Genomic DNA, 23448 nt, shown 5'->3' on the forward strand with positions numbered 1-23448 from the left:
ATTTTTTTAATTTTATTTATTTGACAGAGAGAAATCAAAGCTAGGCAGAGAGGCAGACAGAGAGAGGGGGAAGCAGGCTCCCGCTGAGCAGAGAGCCCGATGCGGGGCTCGATCCCCAGACCTTGAGATCACGACCCGAGCCGAAGGCAGAGGCCTAAACCACTGAGCCACCCAGGCGCCCCTGTGCAAAGCTTTTTAATTTGATGAAGTCCCAATAGTTTTGTTTTTACTTTTGTTTCCCTTACCTCATGGAACCTATCTAGAAGAAAAGTTGCTATGGCTGATTTCAGAGAAGTTACTATGTGTGCTCTCTTATAGGATTTTAATGGTTCCAGGCCTCACATTTAGCTCTTCAATCTATTTTTAATTTATTTTTGTGTATGTTTTAAGGAAGTGAAACAATTTCAGTCTTTTTTTTTTTAAGATTTTTATTTATTTATTTGACAGACAGAGATCACAAGTAAGCAGAAAGGCAGGCAGAGAAAGAGGGGGAAGCAGGCTCCCCGCTTAGCAGAGAGCCCAATGTGGGGCTTGATCCCAGGACACTGGGATCATGACCTGAGCTGAAGGCAGAGGCTTTAACCCACTGAGCCACCCAGGCACCCCCAGTTTCAGTCTTTTGCATCTAGCTGTCCAGTTTTCCCAATACCATTTGTTGAAGAAATTGTCTTTTTTTCTATTGGATATTCTTTCTTACTTTGTTGAAGATTAACTGAATAATTGTGGATTTATTTCTTGGTTTTCTATTCTGTTCCATTGTTCTATGAGTCTGTGCAATTACCATACTGTTTTGATTACTACAATTTTGCAATATAACTTAATATAACTTATAATATAAGTCTGGAATTGTGATGCCTCCAGTTTGTTTTTGTTTTTCAAGGTTGCTTTGACTATTTGGGGGTCTTTGTGTTTCCATACAAATTTTAGGATTATTTGTTCTAGTTCTATGAAAAATGCTGTTGGTATTTTGTGAGGGATTGCTTTCATTGTATAGATTGCTTTGCGTAGTATTCTATTTTAACAATATTTGTTCTTTCAAACCATAAGCATGGAATATCTTTCCATTTCTTATGCCATCTTCAGTTTTGTTCATCAGTGTTTTATAGTTTTCAGATATAGTTCTCTCACTTCTTTGGTTAGGTTTATGTCTAGGTATTTTATTATTTTTGGTGTAATTGTAAATGGGATTGTTTTCTTACTTTCTCTTTCTGCTGCTTTATTATTGATGTATAGAAATGCAACTAATTTCTGTATGTTGATTTTGTATCCTGGGACTTTAGTGAGTTCATTTATCAGTTCTAGCAGTTCTTTTGTGGCATCTTTCTGGTTTTCTATATATAGTACCATGTCATCTGCAAATAGTGAGTTATATCTTCCTATTGATTTGGAAGTCTGATTGCTGTGGCTAGAACTTCCAGTACTATGTTGAATGAAAGTGGGGAGAGTGGACATCCTTATCTTTTTTCTTACCATAGGGGAAGCTGTCATTAAGGATGATATTAGCTGTAGATTTTTCATGGATGACTTTTGTGTTCCCTCTAAATCTACTTTGTTGAGGGTTTTTATCATGAATGAATGTTGTCAAATGCTTTTCCTGTGTCTATTGAAATGATCATGTGATTCATATCCTTTCTCTTATTGATGTGATGTATCACATTAATTGAATTGTGAATATTGAGCTACCTTTACAACACAGGAATAAATCCCATTTGATTGTTGTGGATGATTTTTTAAAATGTGTTGTTGAACTTGGTCTGCTAGTATTTTGTTGAGCATTTTGCATCTGTGTTCATCAGAGATATTGGCCTGTCCTTTTGTTTGTTTGTTTGTTGTGTCTTTATCTGGTCTGGTATAAGGTAATGCTGGCAATAGACAATTATTTTTATAAAAGAACAAAGTTGAATAATTTGGACAATCTCAGTAAAGATCAGTCACTAAAAGAGTTGAAAGAAACTCTAAAAAAGATTCTCCTTTGGATTAATATACAAATGTCTTAAATTCTAGCTCTATTCTAATAATGTAAAAAAACAGATAACAGAAACAATGAATTATATATGTGATATGATATATGCAAGAAACTATAGATGCTGTAGTTGTTGTTGTTGTTTTTTTAATCTAAGTTTGAAATGATAAACCTGTGGGTAATTTTTGAAGATATATGTTTGACTTCACCATATTTATGACGTGCTTATAGTTCTATACTTCCCTATACCAGAAGATATCTTCTTAAGTCAAATTCTAGAAGTTGTTTTTAAGTAATAAATTAGGAAAAATATGAAAAGACATAACTAAATCCTATATGTTTAGTTTTATGGGGGTTTTCACTTATTCTTTATAAAATACAGAATCTATTTTTTTTCTGTTTTATTGGTATTAGCTGACACACACTTTAGAAATACATGTTTGTGACTCCTTTTTTGATGATTAAGAAAACTCAGGTAATTTTAATATAGTAGCACAACCACAAATAGAAAGTTTCACTAGTTATTAGAGGGATAAATTATTATCATGCACAAAAATTAAAAGAAATTAAAAACAATTCTGCAATGTAATGATATATTGTTAAATGTTAATATTTACATCAGCAAAATAAAAATATTTCATTGAGTGATTTCTAATGCTACTTTCTCCATTATAACAAACCTCAATGTCATTCAGATTGACACCATTTTTTGTTTTTGTCTTTCTTTCTTTTTTATGTACTGTGACAGAATGTTTCATGTTTAGTTTATGTTAGAGAACCTCACAAAACCACTACCATTAATTCCAAGGGATTAATGAATAGCAGAATACAGTCATATTTCTTTATCTTTTTAAATATCACACAAATTCAGGAGATGTTTTTGACATTTTGGAAACTGCACTCTAGATTACCACTGTTTTAAAATTCCATTCCTAATACTAAATTATAGAATCTGATATTTCTTACTTCCAAGGAAGGTATCAATATGTTACAAGTGTCTTTTCAATCATTGAACTCAGAAAAAGGCACTCAATCCATAGATCATTGTTCTACTGGGAGTACAACTTCGTCAGGTGACACTTTTCTCTTAGAGTGTGCATGTGCATGTGTGTGTGTGACTGAGAAAGAGAGAGAGAGAGAGAGAGAGAGAGAGAGAGACTTCTACCATTTCTAATTTAATTTGTTTTACTATAAAAAGGAAATCAATTTATTGTTTTTTCCTCCTCTCCCCTCCTTGCCTCTTCACTGAAGCATCTCTTCTCCACTCCCCTCTCTACTAGTAATGTTCCAAATCTGGTACAAAACATTGTGACATGTAGTATTTGAATGCTTTCATAATCAGAAATCACGAGGTGCTTTAGTTTGCTAGGGTTGGCATAACAAAATGCCACAGAATGGTTGGCTTACAATAAAAATTTGTTTTCCCACAGTTCTGGAGGTTAGACATCCAAGATTAAGGCTTAATCAAGTTTAGTTTCTTTCAAAGGCACTCTACCTGGCTTGCAGATAGCCATTTAGGGGGACACAATTCTACCCATAGCCTAGAGATTGTAAGCTATTTCCCCAAAGAAATGTAAGTGACATTCTAAAAATAAAACAAAAATGTATAAGTTTAGCTATTTCTGTAAGCAACCACATTCCAAAACCTAAATATAGGAGAAGCTAAAGAATTTGAGGATTCCTCAAAGTATATCGTAATAGACACAGGTAGAGTCCTAAGGGGAGTGTCAGTATCTTAGCAAATGTAAATCTGCAGCATAGTAAACTGGGTGATACCCCATCTGATAAAAAGGAACATACTGGCAGAGTGTGCAGGTGATTTTTACAGAAGCAAGGAAAAACCAGCCAAAAGAATAAAAACTCAACATTAAAATTTCCAGCAATGTCTTGTCTTGAAGTAAAGTGGAGAGATCCTCAAACTCTCCACTTATTAGACATAGAAAGATACGCTCTCTTTTGTGGGTTTGACTGAATTTGTTAGGATTCATTAAAGTCAGTTAGATTGAAATGTTATTTTTTAAATTTTACTTAGATATCATTTTTGTCAACTGTAATTTATTCCAAAATTCAGCTTCTCATATGCTGTAACAATGAGAATTTCATGGAGATTTCCAGAAAAAAAAAAATGTCCCCAGTTATAAGTGAATAGACCGACTTTGACTTTCTGGATTGTTTGGCAGCATAACATGAGCTCCCAAACAGTCCTGCCTAAGCAGCCAGTTGATCTCTTGGGAATCTTCACAACAGTGCTTATGGTTTTAACTTCAGCACACTTGTTTGATAAATACTGTTCAGTCTTAGTCTTCCTATTCTATGAAAATGTTTACACCAGTAAATTCAGAAATTCTCCTAGCTACTCTTTATTTATTTTTCTTTGAAACCTCTAGTCCAGTTTTAATCTTTAGTCAAATAGCACTATATATACCATTTCTTGACAAACTGAAAAACCGTATTCAGCTTAGTCAAACTTGTTCTCACTTCAGAACTTGAACTGCTGCTCACTCTATTCTTAGATATTTTCATAACTTAATTCTTTGCATATTCCAGGTTAACCCCTTGAAGGGCTTCCTTGATTAACCTTGCTAAAATCATTGCTCATTTCCAGCCTCAGTCACTGCTGCATAGAAAAATGGCTGGCAATACTTAGGGTCAGTGAATATGTCTTTCCTAAACAAAATCAATGAGTCAATGAATCAATCTTGAATTCTGTGGAATATTTGAAGAATGAAAGCAAGAAAACAAATTTTAAATTTCACACTTATCCTTATATTTTCATGTCTTAAGTAAACATTCGCTGAAAATTATAGATAATAGCTGACTAAATATTTTCCTATAATACACAAAATTTATGTTTATAAAGTCTTTTATTTGAAAACAAGTTTCTTAGCTTCCAATGGGTTCACCTGTCAGTGATTCAGTTCAGTGAATCTCCCAAGTGTGGTCCCCAAAACAAAAACATTAGGATTGCTAGAAAATTATTAGAAATGCAAATTTGGATCCCATCCTAGAAGAACAGAAGAAATTCTGGAGGTGGGTTCCAGCTATCTATATTTTAACAGAAGCTTAGGTGACTCTTTTGTGAACCACTGGTTTACTTAATCAAGTCTAAATATATACTTATGGCTATTTGTTGTTTTCTTTAAAGATTTTATTTATTTATCTGAAAGAGAGATAGTGAGAGAGAGAAAGAGAGAGCATGAGCAGGGGGAGGGATAGAGGGAGAGGGAGAAGCATGAGGCTCTATCCTGGGAGCCTGGAATCATGACCTGAGCTGAAGGCAGATGCTTAACTGACTGAGCCACCCAGGTGCCCCTACTCCTGGCTATTTGAATTAAAATAGTAGCATTATCATTTGAATATAATTGGACTTCTTCAATAATTTTAGGACCTACTGATATAATTGTACAAAATCAATCTTATAACACTCTGACTTATAATTCCGCTCATAGGCTTGGCATCTCAAAATGATCCAAGATCCCTATACCTAATATCTTTGCTAAAAGTCAGTGTAGACTTGGGTTCATTTCCTGATACATGGATGAAAAGCTATTTCCCATTACATTTCTTTGGTATGGGACAGGATAAAATGAATAAGAAATGACAATAACCCAGTACTATTTATCAACCTTGCTGTCATTTCTTAAATATCATTTTCACAAATACATTATTATAGAGCTCTGGTAGAGGACAAAGGGAGCATTTGGCAAGCTCCAAAAAGACTCTTAAATGTCGGGGAAAATACTTTGTTCCAGAGTCATGACAGATTTATGCTATGAGTAAATGTTTGAAATTCAGGTACTATATGTCACCATTCTTTTGTGGCATGAAGATAATAGAATTATAAGAGAGAAACTTCATTGTTTTTATACTATGACAAAAATATGGATCTGTTACGAAAAAGGAAATAGAAGAAGTGGGAGCCAAAGATTGAGTATGTTTCTGGCATTTATCTCCATCACTTGTATTCTTGCCCTACAAACAACTGCAATTTTGCCTTATAAACAGAAATGAAATTATTACCCAATGTTTGCAAGCTGCCTATGTTGTCAAATATTTCTTCTCAGTAACATACTATGCTTAAAGAGGACAGTTAGTGGGCCACCTGGGTGACTCAGTGGGTTAAGCCTCTGCCTTCAGCTCAGGTCATGGTCTCAGGGTCCTGGGATTGAGCCCTGCATCGGGCTCTCTGCTCTGCGGGGAGCCTGCTTCCCCCTCTATCTCTCTCTGCCTGCCTCTCTGCCTACTTGTGATCTTTGTCAAATAAATATAATACAATCTTTAAAATTTATAATACAATAAATAAAAAATAAAAAATAAAAAATAAATAAAAATAAATAAATAAAATCTTAAAAAAAATAGAAGACAGTAATACACAGAAGCACATCTTTCTGGTTTATTTATATTTTTAAATATTTTATTTATTTATTTGGGAGTGAGAAAACGAGTAGAGGAGGGGCAGAGGGAGAGGGAGAAGCAGACTCCCCGCAGAGTAGGGAAGCCTGATGCGTGACTCCTTCCCAGGACCCTGAGATCATGACCTGAGCTGAAGGCAGACTCTTAATCAACTGAGCCACCCAGGTGCCCACATCTCTCTAGTTTAGATAGAAATCCTTGGCTCTTAAATACATCTGATTATTTTCACCTCTTCATATTTTGCCTGTATCTTTATCTTTTTTTTTTTTTTTGAAGATTTTATTTATTTGACAGACAGAGATCGCAAGTAGGCAGAGAAGCAGGCAGAGAGAGAGGAGGAAGCAGGCTCCCTGGGGAGCAGAGAGCCCAATGCGGGGCTCAATCACAGGACCCTGAGATCATGACCTGAGCCGAAGGCAGAGACTTTAACCCACTGAGCCACCCAGGTGCCCCTGTATCTTTATCTTCTAATGAAAATGATGAAGTTAAAAATCAGAAGTGCTATGATGAAAAATAATTTTGGAAAAAAATTGAGGACCATTGTATATAAATATAAAAGTGATGACTAATAAGGATTTTACTTAGAATACACATAACACATATTTTTTAAAATAATGAAATGAAGATTCCCAGTATGTTAAGGAAATAGGATTTATGACAAAATAAAATTCAAAACAAGTTTTTTTTAAAATTTCAACTTATGAACTCATTTTTTAGATCACTTTGTGTATATCCCAATTCACTTAACTGCAATTATTAAAAATTGCATTTTCCATTTGATCTAAAAAATTTTTATTAAAATATTAACGGTATATGTTGAAAACTTTTTTGATATGAAGAAAATATATTTTGTAATTTTTTGATATTTGATATTTCACATTACCAGTTGTATGGAAATTTATTTCTTACATATTACTTCTTATTATATTATTTCTTACATATTACTTCTAAATTTTAGGGTATATACATGGAAAAAGGGCATACTTTGATTTTTTCCCTAAGCCAATAATTGACATGTAGCCCTGTTGATAATAGCATAGATGTAACATGTCTTGAAATAATGTCTTTGTGGAAAGTAGACTTTTTCAAAATATTGCAATACCATAAAAACTAATGGCCTTCAAAGAACCGTCTATTCCAGATATTTAATTAATATCAGAATTTAATAGCAGACTTTAATTATTTTTAATTTCTCAAATTGGGAAAGTATTGAAGACAAAATAATTTTTAATTCATGATTATTATTTCATGGCCATTATAGATATTTCCACATTCAACACATGGACTTTTTTTTCCCCATAAAAATTGATCGTAATATAATGTTAGCTACTGTAAAAATCAAGTATGTTTCACCTTTCAATAACTGCTCAAATACATTTAACTAATATAAAGTTATTGGGGTAGGATTCATACATGAAGTATGTACATTATTTAAAGAGATAGTTCATATTTTTAATGGCATGGAAGCAAGTAGTACAGAAGCCTTATTAATTTAAAAACAGAAAAAGTAGGGGCGCCTGGGTGGCTCAGTGGGTTAAAGCCTCTGCCTTCGGCTCAGGTCATGATCCCGGGGTCCTGGGATCGAGCCCCGCATCGGGCTCTCTGCTCAGCGGGGAGCCTGCTTCCCTCCTCTCTCTCTGCCTGCCTCTCTGCCTACTTGTGATCTCTGTCTATCAAATAAATAAATAAAATCTTAAAAAAAAAACCCAGAAAAGGTAGATTTTCTTACAAAATAAATATGGAATATATTTATACCTTGATATAATAGAAAAAGTAGCATTTGTTTACATTGTGGCAGACTAAGATGACATTAAAGTTTTAATTATATTAGGAATTGTGGTTTTCACTTTTTACTTTCTTTTTTGGTGATTTTTATGTAAAATACCTCAAAAAGGGAAATATGAGTCAAAAGACAATAGGGAAGATGTGCACAAGCCTACTTACAAGGCATGCTGTGAACCAAAGGGAAACTAATTTGCATAGCCTTACTACTGTTTTGTTGTGGAAAAGATTCTGTGTATGGAAATGAATATGATCCAAGTATCGAGTTATAGAACAAAAGAGAATACTGTTATTTGTATATTTTTAAATAAAATATTTTAAAAGTAAGTTATAATGGAACAGGTAGCAGAGAATGAATGTTTCACCACCAATTATTTACATTAGCCAGTGATTTCCACAACTTGATTTAGAATAATATTTCTAGTAGTTTCTATTGTACTGATTGTACAAGCAAAAGAACAAAGTGATCAATATATGTGATTCGAAAAATTTCCATTCTTTTAATATCTTCTAAATCATATTTATTCATATTCATCCACTTTAACTAAATATTGTTGATTACTTTTAGTTAAGTCTATAGATTATATATCATGATGAAAATGACAGAACTATTTTTAATTTTTTATTGTGTCATGTTAGTCTCCATAAGATACATCATTAGTTTTTGATGTAGCATTCCAAGATTCAGACGAATGGATAAAGAAGATGTGGTCCATATATACAATGGAATATTACTCAAAATAATATGCTTTACCTATTATTTAAACCTAGGTTTATAAGTAAATAGTCCTTCTTATATTTATACTTATAGTGTGACATGCTAAAAAATCACAGAAGCCCCAATTTTTCCTAATTTTAGTCAGAAGGAAAGCTGTATAAATATTTTATGTTCTAAATCATCTAATCAATTATTTCTTTTTTTAAATTAACATATAATGTATTGTTAGCCCCAGGCATACATGTCTCATGACAGAACTATTTTTAACATAAAAGACAAATACCATATGATTTCACTTATATGTGGAATTTAAGAAACAAAACAGATGAACATATAGGAAGGGAAAAAAGAGGGAGAGGGAAGCAAATCATAAGAGACTCTTGGTGATAGAAAACAAACTGAAGGTTGATGGAGGGAGGTGGGGGGGATGGGCTCAATGAAGGATGGGTTTTAGGGAGGGCAATTGTGATGAGCATGGGGTATTGTAAGTAACTGATGAATCACTAAATTTTATTCCTGAAACCAATATTACACTACATTTTAGTAATTATAGTTTAAATGAAATTTTGAAAAAAATAATCTGTTTCAAATTATGAAATTGTTTTAAAGATCCAGAGATTTGACATAGTACAAATATCACATCTTTGCTGTATTATTTAAAATTTTATTATTTCATTTTGTAAAATTAATTTTAGGTGACATGCTAAATATAAAATTAATAAAAATGTAAATGAAAGTTATCTAAACTTGTACTTGCAGTATTTTAAAATCTTGTTATAGAAACCATTTGAAAATAAATGTTTTAATGTATGCTACTTTATAGCTGCTTATCTCTCATAATTTTGAGAATGGCATTCCAAAGTTAAAAAAAAAATCAAGGTACTTGGTGGATATTTTTAGTTTATTTGTTCTCATAAGCAATTATCCAAAAATTAGGAGTTAAATAGACACTTGCCTATTGTCACCTAAAATTATTTATATTTCCAGCTTTTTTCATCATGTGTAACAGTTATTTTTCATGTGATCTTTTAAAAATCAATTCCAAGTATTCATTGCTCCCAAAATATAAATCTTCAACAGCCAATCCAACTGCCAAGTGATGATTATTAATTAATTTATTAATTCAACAAACATTCTAAGCAACTGCCATGTACCAGACACTCTCTGAAGCCTTAAGGATATTGCAGTGAAATAAAGTCTCTCCAGTCATAAGACTTACTTGGGAGGGTGAGGGCAAGATAGATAACAAAACTAAACAAATAAGCATAAAATTTGTTAAGAAGTGGTAAGTTTTAAGCATATAAAGGAAAAATGGAAAGAAAAGTAAATGAAAGTAGAAAAATGAAGTAGAAGAAGGTGCTCTTTTGTAATCAGGGAAGATTTCTTTCACATGGTAACATTTACACAGAGTCCTGGAAAAGGCAATTGAGCCAGCTGTATGGACACATGGGGCAATGATGTTTAAGGCAGAAGAAACAGCAAGTACAAATATCCTGAGGCAGAAAAATGAAAATCCTTTTGAAAGAAATGAATGAGGGACAGTGATTAGATTTAGGTGGCCAAAGCAGAACTGTTAGAAGGGATGGAGGGGTGGAAGGTAAACTCCAAGAAGTAGATGGTTGGAGAGGGAGCTCATGCCAAGCCTTGCAGGCACTCTTAAGGGTTTTCAATTTTATTCTGGATAATATGGAAAGTACTTCAAGTTGTTTCTGTTTCTCATAATATTTCTTCTCTCGAGCCACACACTCTCATTAGTCCCTTACTACTCTGCCTATACAGTATTTACATAGCCTCTGGAATAGTTCGATCTTGACTCCAGTCTCCACTTTCCCCTTCACAACAAAGTAAAACTTCAAAAGGACTTTTTGGAAGATGTTCCTGATCAAAACTTTATTTATGATAACAACAGCAGTAACATGGGCTATCATTTATACTGTTGCATCCATTAACTAATTTAATTAATTTTTTTTCACATTAACCTTGTGAAGCAAAAACTATTATATCCACTCTACAAGTGAGGAAATGGTGGCTTAGAGAAGTTAAGTAATTGGCTTACGTGAATATAGCCAGATATCAGTGGAGCCATGATTTTAAGCATATTATTGCCCTTCGTCACTGTCCCCACCCTGAACACCATCACCTAAGTCCTACCTGACCCAGCCAGAGTTATGGTCTACTTCTGGGGTCTTGGGGATGGAGTGCCTGTCAATGGTATCTGATGTCCAGACTAACTGAAGTAGCTAAAAAGCCACTTTGAATTTATATTATATACTTTATCCGAGTTTCTTCTTCTTAAAATGTGGTTTGAGCCAATTTGAAGGCCCTTTTTCTTTCTGTTTAACCATTTTTGACAGAGATTTTTCTTAGGACTTTCCAAAGATTCTTCCATTACTTCAGAAACTTAATTTGAGGTGATATAAAGGAAAACGAAGTTCAAAATATTGACTGCTTTAGATTCCCTTTATCTTGTACATTCTGCATGGATTCAGGAAAGGACCAATTTTTTCTTTGTTTTCACTGAGTTTTCTAGGGTGAGAGAGGCTAAGGATTGGTCACAGTGTAATGGAGGCAACATCACACCAACCCCACTGTCTGTAGGAATATAAATCAATTGTTACTGGCAACAATGTTATTAGCTAGAAGTATAATCTCAAATTTGCTGCTGCTTCAGATCTGTGAAAAGCTCTGTAGAAAGCCAGTCACCCATTCTTTTGGATGAGTGGTTTTTTAACTGTTTGATGAATCCTTCCTTCAAACAAAATCTTATGAAGAACTAAATTTTCAAATCAAAAATGTTTAATTTTTCTGGGAGCCCTAGGTAAATTGGCAATCCTCAGGATTCCCAGGGCTTCTCTAGGACAACCTCAGATGTCTGAGGAGCACCTCTGAATGATATACTCTGCAGTATATCCTCAGAGAAGCCCAATTGTCAGAAAGCAGTGAATTTTTACTGTAAATTATTGGCTTTATGTAGATCTATGCTTTAAGATGATGGCATGTCCTGTCCTAAAGAACCCTATATAAGAAGTAGCCCATTATTAATCCAGTAAAGATGTTGTTAAAGATGTTTATTGATTTACACTATGAGGATGCTCAGGAACAATTTCTATAGGCTCTTAGGCTTTTCTTGGACAATTTTCTGATTGAGGGTATAGAGGACAATCCTCAGAGAGGTAGTGATCTGTGAACCCAGCCATTTTATGATGGATTATTTTATAGGATCATTCCAGAGGAGGGAAATTTATAGATTTGAAAAAATGCATGGTAAGTTCAGGGAACAAGAGGTTTTGTATGTTAGTAGAATTGATTGTGTAGAAAACAATTTTAAGAGTGATTGCTAGATACATGAGTTCTCATTTTACATAGTATAGACAATATTTTGCATGTTATATTAGAAACTTTTGAGGAACAAACTCATAATGGTAGAAAATCTCTGAGAGCAGTGTGAAATATTCATAAATATTGCCCATAAGAAACCTACAGATTTGAGAGCAAGGTAAGTTTCCTATGGAAATAAACATAAACACAAAATCTGATGGATATGTGCCTTAATATGGGTAACTTTATTCAGATTAAAAGAGAACCACATTTATATATCACTTATGTGACATATATTATGTGACAAATATATTGCTTTCCTGTATGACCTTCAGAGAATGTAATTGATCAACTTTATCACTAGGAAAGAATGTAAAGATAATGAAATGAAAAAATGAAATTAAACAAATATTTACTTATATTATTGAAGTATGGCTAGTGGGAATGTAAATTTTCTTTCAAAGTACTTGAAAACTTCAATGTTCAAGTGCCAAGATGTATTTATTATAAAATAAAATTTAAAGTATCTTTTTAAATGAAATACTTATTAAAACATAATCACAGCTATTTTCCAATTACAATTTAAAAGGTAATAATTACAGGATACTTATCACTTCATCCATTTTGGTGGTTAAGAATCACCATATTGAGAGCACATCATTATCATGGCAAGATTATGTAGTTTTTCCGAATTTGTAGTTAGTCTGTTAGCGTTACTTCCATTTTTGGCATGTTCTTTTCTGAATCATCTCTAATCCTAGTTATTATTTCTAATCATCTGTAAATCAAGGTCCTCAAGTTAGCAGATTGAGTCAAGCTCTAAGAAACTGTCCTAAGAAGGATGGAACTTCTTGATAAGGAGACTGTAGATATATCTTAAAATTTTACAATTCAATTTTATTCACAGAATTTGTTTCCTTACCCATGAAATTATATTTTTAATTTCTTTTCTCAATATCACAGTTATCTATATATTTTTAAAAGAGACTGAGCTAAAGAAGTAATTCTCAGAAATGTTGAAAGTTAGCAAGGCAAGATAACTCACTAGGTATCTCTTTGTTACTATCTTTCTACACTGGAGTTCTTTTCAATGTTTCACATGTAAAGATGAAATATTAGCAGTAAGCAACCCAAAAAAATAGCAAAACAATATTTTTCAATTTGCAACAATTTTTGTTACTAATTTTGAATATGATTCTAATGAATATCATGTAACATGCAATTAAAGTTTCCATAAATCTTTAATTTAGATATTTGGGAATTTTTGTCCAGAATTAAAATACTCTCTGTCTTATATTTTGCATATAATACTAGCAATTGCCAGTATTTGTAATTATAAAGAATAACTATAAACATAACCTTTAGAAATATTCACACAGTCTCATGGGATAAATATTCAGTAGAACATCACTTACAGCTTATGAAAAATCAAGAAATACATCTTCACACTTAAATTATCAAAGCTAGGGGCGCCTGGGTGGCTCAGTGGGTTAAAGCCTCTGCCTTCGGCTCAGGTCATGATCTCAGGGTCCTGGGATCGAGCCCCGCATCAGGCTCTCTGTTCAGCAGGGAGCCTGCTTCCCTTCCTCTCTCTCTGCCTGCCTCTCTGCCTACTTGTGATCTCTGCCTGTCAAATGAATAAATAAAATCTTTAAAAAAAAATTATCAAAGCTAAACTTTCACATAACTAATATGAAGAAGATGGGTTTTTTTTCATAGCAGTGATCAATGGTTTCTCAATGTTTTTCAGACTTAAACATTTTGAATTTAAAGAGAGCATCTCTCAATCTAATCTTTGTGGAGAAAGATTAGAACAAATGACATGATTTTTATTTTTTCACAAATGATTCCTTTTCAGAGGAAGAGACCATCATTTAAAAATGTCTTCTTAACTTTCTTTAAGGAAAACATCTGGCTTAATATTATACTTCTAGGCAGCATTGCACATGGATGTCTTTCTTTTTCAGTGTTTAAGGCTCAGGTACTCAGGTATCCGAATGCTTATGCCACATTCCAGTTTGAATTTTTGACTGATTTAACTCATTTTGCTTTAGTTTTCTCCTGTAAGAGAGTTTTTTCCTGTAAAATGTGGGCAGTTAAGTGAATGTATAGTTGCTGCCTAGTATATAATAATTGCTCAATAAAGAAAACAAAAGACTTTTTACCTGTTTTGCCTACTTTAAATTTTTATGATTATGGTTAGAAAAGTAATCAGATATGGTTTGCCAATGCCTGCTATCTACATGTAACAATACTTGAATGAGCTTGGTATAGAATGAGGATAGGAAAATCATTAGTTAAAAAAGAAAACAAACACAGGTGTGAAATGCAAACCATATCCTTTTTCTATATATTATTGATATATTTACATACTTAATTGTAGGAACTGGTGAGAACTATTATTCTAAGGAATTAGCTCTGTTTTTGTCCAGATATTTCTTCTTTGATGTTTCTGGTTCTAATAACCTTGTTTTGTGTCCTGTGCCTTTATTATCCTTTCTTTGAGCTTTGACCTCATTTTATCAGGATGATATTACCTATGAAAATTATTTTTTACTTGTTCAAAATGTAAACTAAAAAGAAAAAAAAAAAGACTCATCAACTATAAGGCAAAGGTTTCTTTCACTGTGCCGTGCAATTTTTTTTACTAAAATCTTATAGTCTGGTGCATATCTTGTTTATGTTCACAGTCATATGATTTTCCTTTTTCTAATCTGAATTATTTGTGACCTTGTTATGTGCCTGTACTATTTTCCATGCTACTGCAAATTAAATAATTATGTTCTCATTTTGTTGAGAGTAACTTCCAAATTCAATTTTGTACATAGTGCCTGTGTGTGTGTTTGTGTATGTGTGTCTGTGTGTCTGTGTGTGTCTGCGTGTGTAGAGAGATCCTAAGTACTATATTTAAGTGTGTGTGCTTATATATCATGGGGAGTGTGTAATCTTGCAAGGTATTAAAATAAAGAGTGTAAGAAATTATATTTTATTAACTTCTTTTATTTCAAGATAATTATTTAAGCCATAGTTGTAGATAAAAGACTTTTTCAGTTATTTTCTCAAAATTTTATCCGGAGAAAATGCACTTGCCAAATCCTTAAGGAACAAATTCCTAAATTGATATAAAGGTAGATTTTAAACATTTATGAATGTCTTTAGTTTAGTAATATTTTCATTTTAAAACACAATTTGATAAATTTCTTGATTAATCTCCAAATTACTATAAGAACTATAAAACATTAGGAGTAAAAGTTTAGGGATTATTTTGGTAGGAAATTAACTCTTTAATACCTAAAGCAGCCCTTTACATAAGTCTCATTCTGTCATTTAGTACGTTTATCTATTTTCTATTATCATCTGTCTATCTATCTGTCATCATCATCTGTCAAACATCTGTTCTTCGGCAATGGAATGAATGCTTGTGTCCTCCCAAAATTCATGTAGAAACTGTAATAACAATGTCATCATAATGTGTTAGTATTTAGAGGTGGAGTCTTTAGAATATACTTAGGTTATGAGAGTGGAGCCCTTGTGAATGGGATTGGTACTCTTATAGAAAGAGTCCAGAGAGTTAGCTAGCTAGCTCTCTTTCTGTCATGTGACAATACAAGTTAGAGGTATGCAATCCAGACAAGGGTTCTCACAAGAAGCCCTGATGGCTTCTTGATCTCAGAATTCCAGCCTCCAGAACTGTGAGAAATAAATTTCCATTGTTATAAGCCTCCCAGTCTATATTATTTTGGTATAGCAGTCTCAGAGTATAGCATCTATCTTATGTGTACTTAATGGAAATAATATACATTATAATTTTAGTTAAGATCTATTTAAGTCAGTATAAAAATTTGAAAGAATTGTCCATAATATTTTTTTGGTATTTGTCCTTTTTAGTGAAAAAATAATATTTACTTCCATAGAAAGACTATTAATATACCGAGAAAGATAATAGTCCATAAAAAATTAGTGTTCATTTTAACAAGCTAATATAATAAGCTGTCTTGAAGATGGTGTGGCAGGTAGTGATCAGTAAATATTCACAGTGGAGATAAGGCCCAAGTAACATTTTGAAACAAGTATATGATATATTCATGGAAGTATGAATATAATATACTGGAAATGTCTATAGAGTGACAAGAGTAGGATCATGAAAAATCTTATTTGTAGTACTACTGAGTTGGACTTCATCCTTTGGATGATGGATAACTGTAAAAAAAAAAAAAGATGGACAGTGCTATGAGAGGAATTATAGTTAGAAGAGCTATTTTTGGACAATTTCAAGGATGACTAACTGGGGCCAGGTAAGGAAAGTCAGAGGAAGATGAAAAATATAGTATGTCATTCATTAAAAAAAGATAAGAACTTAAGGGAGATACGAGGGATTTGCATTTACTAGCAGCTTGTGACTGACTTTTGTAATCTTCCATTTTAGTTTTTATAAGTTGTAGTAGAGATTATTGTCACAATGAAGTAAGTGATAAAGATTTATTTTGATAAGGGTTGTAAAGTCCACTTAATCAGTTGTATCTTAGTTAATGTAACAGATTCAGTCATATTATAACTTATTTAGGATATATAAAACAATATGATGAGTCAGTAAAATTTCTGAAAAAAATTCTCTCAATATGTCTTTTCTAGTCCATTAAAAAAATTGTTGAATCTTTCATTTAGTTACTATTCAGTTATCAAACTTATTAGGTGTTCTGAGCAAAAATACTTAGAAATATTTTCTCTCCAAACATATTGTCTGTCAGGATTATATTCAGTGAATGAAATTCAAATGCTAAAGTAAAATACAAAGTTTAGGGTTGCCTGGGTGGCTCAGTTGGTTAAGCTACTGACTCTTGATTTCTGCTCAGGCTGTGATCTCAGGGTTGTGGAATCAAGCCCTGCATTGGACTCCATGCTCAGTGCAGAGTCTGCTTGTCTCTTTCCCTCTATACCTCCCTGGCTCATTCTCTCTCTCAAATAAATAAACAAATAAGATCTATTTTTTAAAAAGTAAAATACCGGGACACTTGGGTGGCTGAGTAGTTAAGCATCAACCTTCAACTCAGGTCATGATCCCAGGGTCCTGGGATCAGGTCCTGAATCAGGCTCCTTGCTCAGTAGGGAGTCTGCTTCTCCCTCTGCCTGACACTGTGCCTGCTTGTGGTCTCTCCCTCTCTCTCTCTAACAAATAAATGAATAAAAAAAATATATATATATATACATATATATATATTTAAGATTTTATTTATTTATTTGACAGAGAGAGAGATCACAAGTAGGCAGAGAGGCAGGCAGTGGGGGGGGGGGGCAGGCTTTCCACCGAGGAGAGAGCCCAATGTGGTGCTTGATCCCAGACCCTGAGATCATGACCTGAGTTGAAGGCAGAGACTTTAACTCACTGAGCCACCCAGGCGCCCGAATAAAATATTTTTTTAAAGTAAAATACAAAGTTTACAAACATTAGTCTATTCTAATTTCCTCTTCTTTTTATTTTTTACAAAGTAGCAAAAAAATAAAAATTACCGTAAATTGAAAGTAATCTCACCATTTTTTGTTATATCATTCCAATAAGTACTAGATAAAAATTCAAAATACTAAAGGCTATGTATGATGAGGTTTTGAATAAAAGTGTGAAAATTTAATCCTAGAACAGCTTAGCAGAGTTAAAAGTAATTAAGTAAATTTGTATAAAATTTTCTTTTAAAGCAGTGTGTTAAGTTGTACCTTATGCTACTTATGTCATGTGAGAGTCATTCCCAAATGATTCTCATCTCCCCTATTAGATAAAAAAATAGCAGAGTTCCTGAGAAACTCTAATGTAATTGGCAGCTGATGATAATTTTATTTCCTTTGGATACAACCTTGAATGAAATGCTTGAGACTTTGTCTTCATGGTTCAGATGTGGGATTAAGGGAGACATAAAATGAAATAAAGAGAATATAGAATTACTCTGTGATCTGCTCTGCTTGGTCATTGAGGGCAAGGGGTTGACTTATTGTGCTTGTATCACAGTCTGGCAGATTAGAATGCATAAAGTTAAACAAACACATCTTGTACTTCAAGAGCCTTATGGCACAAAATGTTATATTCTATTACCAAAATATCCAGTCTGCTTTCTTTAATGTTGTACCTTAAAATTATAGTTTAATTAGTTTAATCCATTTTTCCTTGAAATAAAATTATTTTCTTGAAATAATTTTTTTCTTGATACACTATTTACTTGTATATGTTGGCCTTATAAAAAACCTCCTTACAACAAACATATGAAAATGGGGTTATATTTTACATAAATATTTCTTAGTATATATTCAAATTCAAATACAGATTTCAAACTAAATTACATAAAAAAGTTAACTTGAGGTATTAACTTTTGACTATGAAGGTGGTGAATACAAAGTTGCAAATATTTAGGTGTGTCCCTTTCCATTCCTATTGTCCTTACTAGTATTCTTCTTTCCATACCTAGAATAAATCACAGATGGTCTTAGTGACAGCGTAATATACTAACTAAAAACACAAGCTCTGAAGTTAAACTGTTGAGTTCAGATCCTAGATTCTCAATTATTATTTGTACTTGGTCAAGTTTCTTAACCTCTTTGAGGGCTTAACCTCTTTGAGTTCCTCCTGAGTTATGATTTAAATACGAATACTTACCACAAAGAGTGCTTTTTTTTTAATATATTTTATTTATTTGGCAGACAGAGATCAAAAGTAGGCAGAGAGGCAGGCAGAGAGAGAGGGGGAAGCAGACTCCCAGCAGAGCAGAGAGCCCGATGCGGGGCTCGATCCCAGGGCCTGGGATCATGACCCGAGCCGAAGGCAGAGGCTTTAACCCACTGAGCCACCCAGGCGCCCCCACAAAGAGTGCTTTTAAGAATTAAACACAATAACGTTTTTAGAACAAGACATCAGTAAGATGCTAAATCTAAGTGCTAACAATAGTAAGCCTTGTGCACTCCTGACATTGGCTTTAGAATTTCAAAAATCCAGTTAGAGCTTAAGTGTCCAAATTTATTTATAGGGAGGAGAAATAAATATCTAGGTCTGATGAAAATTGAATATAGAAAACCGACATTTAATAAAGTAAAAATTCCTGTGTTGTAGGCATAGATCATTTCCATTATGTTTAGCATTTCATATGGAATAGCTAAATTTGATTCTTCTGATGATGAAATAATAACCAACTATAGCTGAAAGACAGGTTTTGAAAGGCTGTAATGAATTATTTTTTTAAAGGGAAGTTCCATGTTCAGTAATTGATACTGATTTTAAAGCTAGAAATAAAGAATATGTACATTAAAATTGAAATGAGGATAGGATTTTCCTCAGTTTTCCTTTGTTAAAAAAGGTACAGAATTCATTATTACACCAATCTTTATTTTTTTTAATTAACATATAATGTATTGTTAGCCCCGGGGTATGGGTCTGTGAATCGTCAGGCTTACACACTCCATAGCACTCACCATAGCACATACCCTCCCCAATGTCCATAACCCAACCACCCTCTCTCTACCCCCTCCCCCCAGCAACCCTCAGTTTGTTTTATGAGATTAAGAGTCTCTTAATCTCTAAGTTTGTCTCCTTCCTGATCCCATCTTGTTTCATTTTTTCCTTCTCTACCCCCCAAGCCCCCAACATTGCCTCTCAAATTCCTGATATCAGAGAGATCCTATGATAATTGTCTTTCTCTGATTGACTTATTTTGCTCAGCATAATATCCTCTAGTTCCATCCATGTTGTTGCAAATGGCAAGATTTCATTTCTTTTGATGGCTGCATAGTAATCCATCATATACATATACCACATCTTCTTTATCCATTCATCTGTTGATGGACATCTAGCTTCCTTCCATAGTTTGGCTATTGTGGACATTGCTGCTATAAACATTTGGGTGCACGTGCCCCTTCGGATCACTACATTTGTATTTTTAGGGTAAATACCCAGTAGTGTGACTGTTGGGTCATAGGGTAGCTCTATTTTCAACTTTTTGAGGAACCTCATGCTGTTTTCCAGAGTGGCTGCACCAGCTTGCATTCCCAACAACGATGTAGGAGGGTTCCCCTTTCTCTGCCTCCTCGCCAGCATCTGTCATTTCCTGACTTGTTAATTTTAGCCATTCTGATTGGTGTGAGGTAATATCTCATTGTGGTTTTGATTTGTATTTTCCTGATGCCGAGTGATGTGGAGCACTTTTTCATGTATTACACCAATCTTTAAAAAGTTCTTAATAAAAGGACCAGTCAGACTAAATGAACTGACATTTAATATTTGATAATCTACTGGTTATGGAAAAATATGAATTTTCCTTTAACCTCTAGAAGTACCTTTTCCCCATAATCACCCCAACAATATGTGAACAAGGTAATTTAAGTATCCAGCATTACAATTTATAGTGTGGATTATTGCTATTAACTGTGCATCTCCAAGCAACATATAGCTATTATGCAAAACAATTGTGAACAGATGATACATTAAAAAGCACAGCTCTGCCTTGCATACAGTCCTTGATACTGAGAAATATAGCAGCTGAGATGGAATATGCAAATGGAAAATCAACCCGAGGTCAGAGTGAGAAATGCAAAATGACATTCTTTGTTGGTTTCAAAATGAGAAATCCATTTCTACTGCATGGTAAAGTTAAAATAAAAGTTAAAGAAAATCAGTAAAAAAAAAAAAAAAAAGATATTTCACTTCCTCCTTGCTGCTTTAGCTAGAAAATAATTCTGTGATTTTTGCCACTACAGAGAAAAGGGAGAATTATTTACACTGTATATTATCCCTCCAGGATAACTACACTTTCATTTCCTAACATTTTTCCCCTTATATTTACTCTAATGAGATAAAGTGGTATGTAGGTGATAGAACATTACTCTAGAAGTTACCCATAAACTTTGTTCTATTTATGCTTTTATTACTGGTTTGGTGACCTTGAGAAAATATATTTTTTTATACTTCTCTTTCTTTATTTTAAATAATTATAATGATAATTGATAACTGTAATTACATGCTTCATTTTTCTGTATGGATTAAAAGATTATGAATTGATTAGTAGATTTATTTAGGTAAATTAATTTCATGGTCATTTTTCTCTTTCTCTTTTTTAAAGATTTTATTTATTTAAGAGAAAAACCAAGAGAGAGAGAGCACACAAGCAGTGTGGGGGAGGGGCAGGGTGACCAAGAGAAACAGACTTCCCACTGTGCAGGGATCCCAACATGGGGCTCAATACCAGGACCCCATGATCATGACCTGAGCCAAAGGCAGACACTTAATCAAATGTGCTACCCAGGTGTTTTTATTTCTCTTTTGTGGGCATCTCAGGTATAGAGGGACCATCTAATGCTATATCTCAGTTTATGGCACACTGTCTTCATAACCTACCCTTTCCTTAAGTATTTTTTCCTACTCCACACTTCACCTTTTATGCACTTTTCTAATGAGTGTGATATATGCACTTTAATGACCGTGTTTCAAATTAAAAATATGGCATCATGTATGCTTGATTCATAGAGCTATAACTCAGTTTATTTTTTCACTCAATCCTATATTTAATGTATCTATGGATATTAATTCAATGCTTCTAAATACTGCCTAGAATTCCATTATGCATATCTACCCCAATTTATTTATTACGTTAATAATGCCTCTGTCTAACTTAGATTACTTCCATTTTGTTATTCCTGCAAATGATGCTAAGATAAAACTTTCTATTTTATGTACCTTTTCAGTACCTGTGGCTTAAAATCATTACTTCAATGGCTGGGTCAATGGAAATGCTTACTCTAATTTATTTCAATCTAATTTAGTTTTTACTATGCTCTAAATTTACATCAAAGGAGTAGATATTTGTATCCACAATTTTTTAAAAGATTTTACTTATTTATTTGAGGGGGGGTGATGAGAGAGAGAGAGAGAGCAGGGGGAGGAGCCTAGGGAGAGGGACAAGCAAATTCCATGCTGAGAGAGAAGACAGATGTAGGGCTTTTTCTCAGGATACTGAGATCATGACTGGAGAAGAGTTGGATGCTTAACCAACTGAGTCACCCAAGTGCCCTTCCCCAAATTTTGAAATTACCATTTTTTGCTGTTGTTTGCTTTTAATCACTGTATAGTTACTATATATACTTTTTAAGGATCCAGCTATATGGATTTTTTTTTTTAGTTAATTAACTTTTTTAGAGTAGTTTTTGGTTCACAGAAAACTGAGAGGAAAGTACAGAGACTTGCTATATACCACCTGTTCCCACATACATACTCAGGCTACCCCATTATCAATATCTCATATTAGAATGGTACACTATTACAATCTGTGAACCTATAATGATAATGTCATTATCACCCCAAGTCCATAGTTTATAGTAGGCCTTACCCTTGGTGTAAATTCTGTAGGCTTTGAAAATGTATAATGATATATATCCATCATTTTAGTAACAGAGAGAATAGTTTCACTGACTTAAAAATTTACTGAGTTATGGCTATTCATCCCTCCCTCCTTCCTTTCTCCCTAGCAACAACTGACCTTTTATTGTCTCCATAGTTTTGCTTTTTCCAAGTGTCATGTAGTTGGAGTCATAAAATATGTATCCATTTCAAATCTGCTACTTCATTTAGTAATATGCATTTAAGTTTCCACTGTATCTTTTCATGTCTTGGTGGTTCATTTCTTTTTAGTGGTGAATAACATACCATTGTCTGGATATAACATATTCTATCAATTCCCCTACTGAAAGACATCATGGTTTCATTTGACGTTTGCCAATTATGAATACATCTTCTGTAAACATCCATGTGCAGGTTTTTGTGAGGATGTAAGTTTTCAATTCATTGGGGTAAATAACATGAGGTGTAATTGCTGGATCATATGGTAGTACTATGTAAGTAAGAATCTTCCAAAATCTGTTCCAAAGTGGCTGTACAGTTTTCCATTTTCATCAGAAATGAATGGGAGTTCCTGTTGCTCCACATCCTTGCCAGCATTTAGTGTTGTCAGCATTTCCAGTTTTGACTATTCTACTAGCTTTATAGTGGCATTATATTTTAACTAACATTTCACTAATGACATATATTGAACATATTTTCATATGCTTATTTGCCATCTGTATATCTTTTTTATGTGTAGATAATATATAGTTTATTTTTTTAAATTCTATTAACCAACATATAGTACATCATTAGTTCCAGATGTAGTGTTCAATAATTCATAGTTGCATATAACACCCAGTGCTCATCACATCACATACCCTTCTTAATGCCGATCACCCATCTGTA

The 23448-nt window shown here is 33.4% G+C and overlaps 1 protein-coding gene across 1 annotated transcript in view; it reads left to right on the forward strand.

Annotated features, from left to right (window-relative positions):
• The window catches only part of CCSER1 (coiled-coil serine rich protein 1), a gene marked incomplete at its 3' end in the record, with an annotated part of 1225861 nt that overhangs the window by 1092906 nt on the left and 109507 nt on the right, over positions 1 to 23448 (forward strand). The gene's annotated exons all lie outside the window — the stretch shown is intronic.

Source organism: Martes martes (genome assembly GCF_963455335.1).
Source record: "Martes martes genome assembly, chromosome: 2".
In the NCBI taxonomy this organism is placed as follows: Eukaryota; Metazoa; Chordata; class Mammalia; order Carnivora; family Mustelidae; genus Martes; species Martes martes.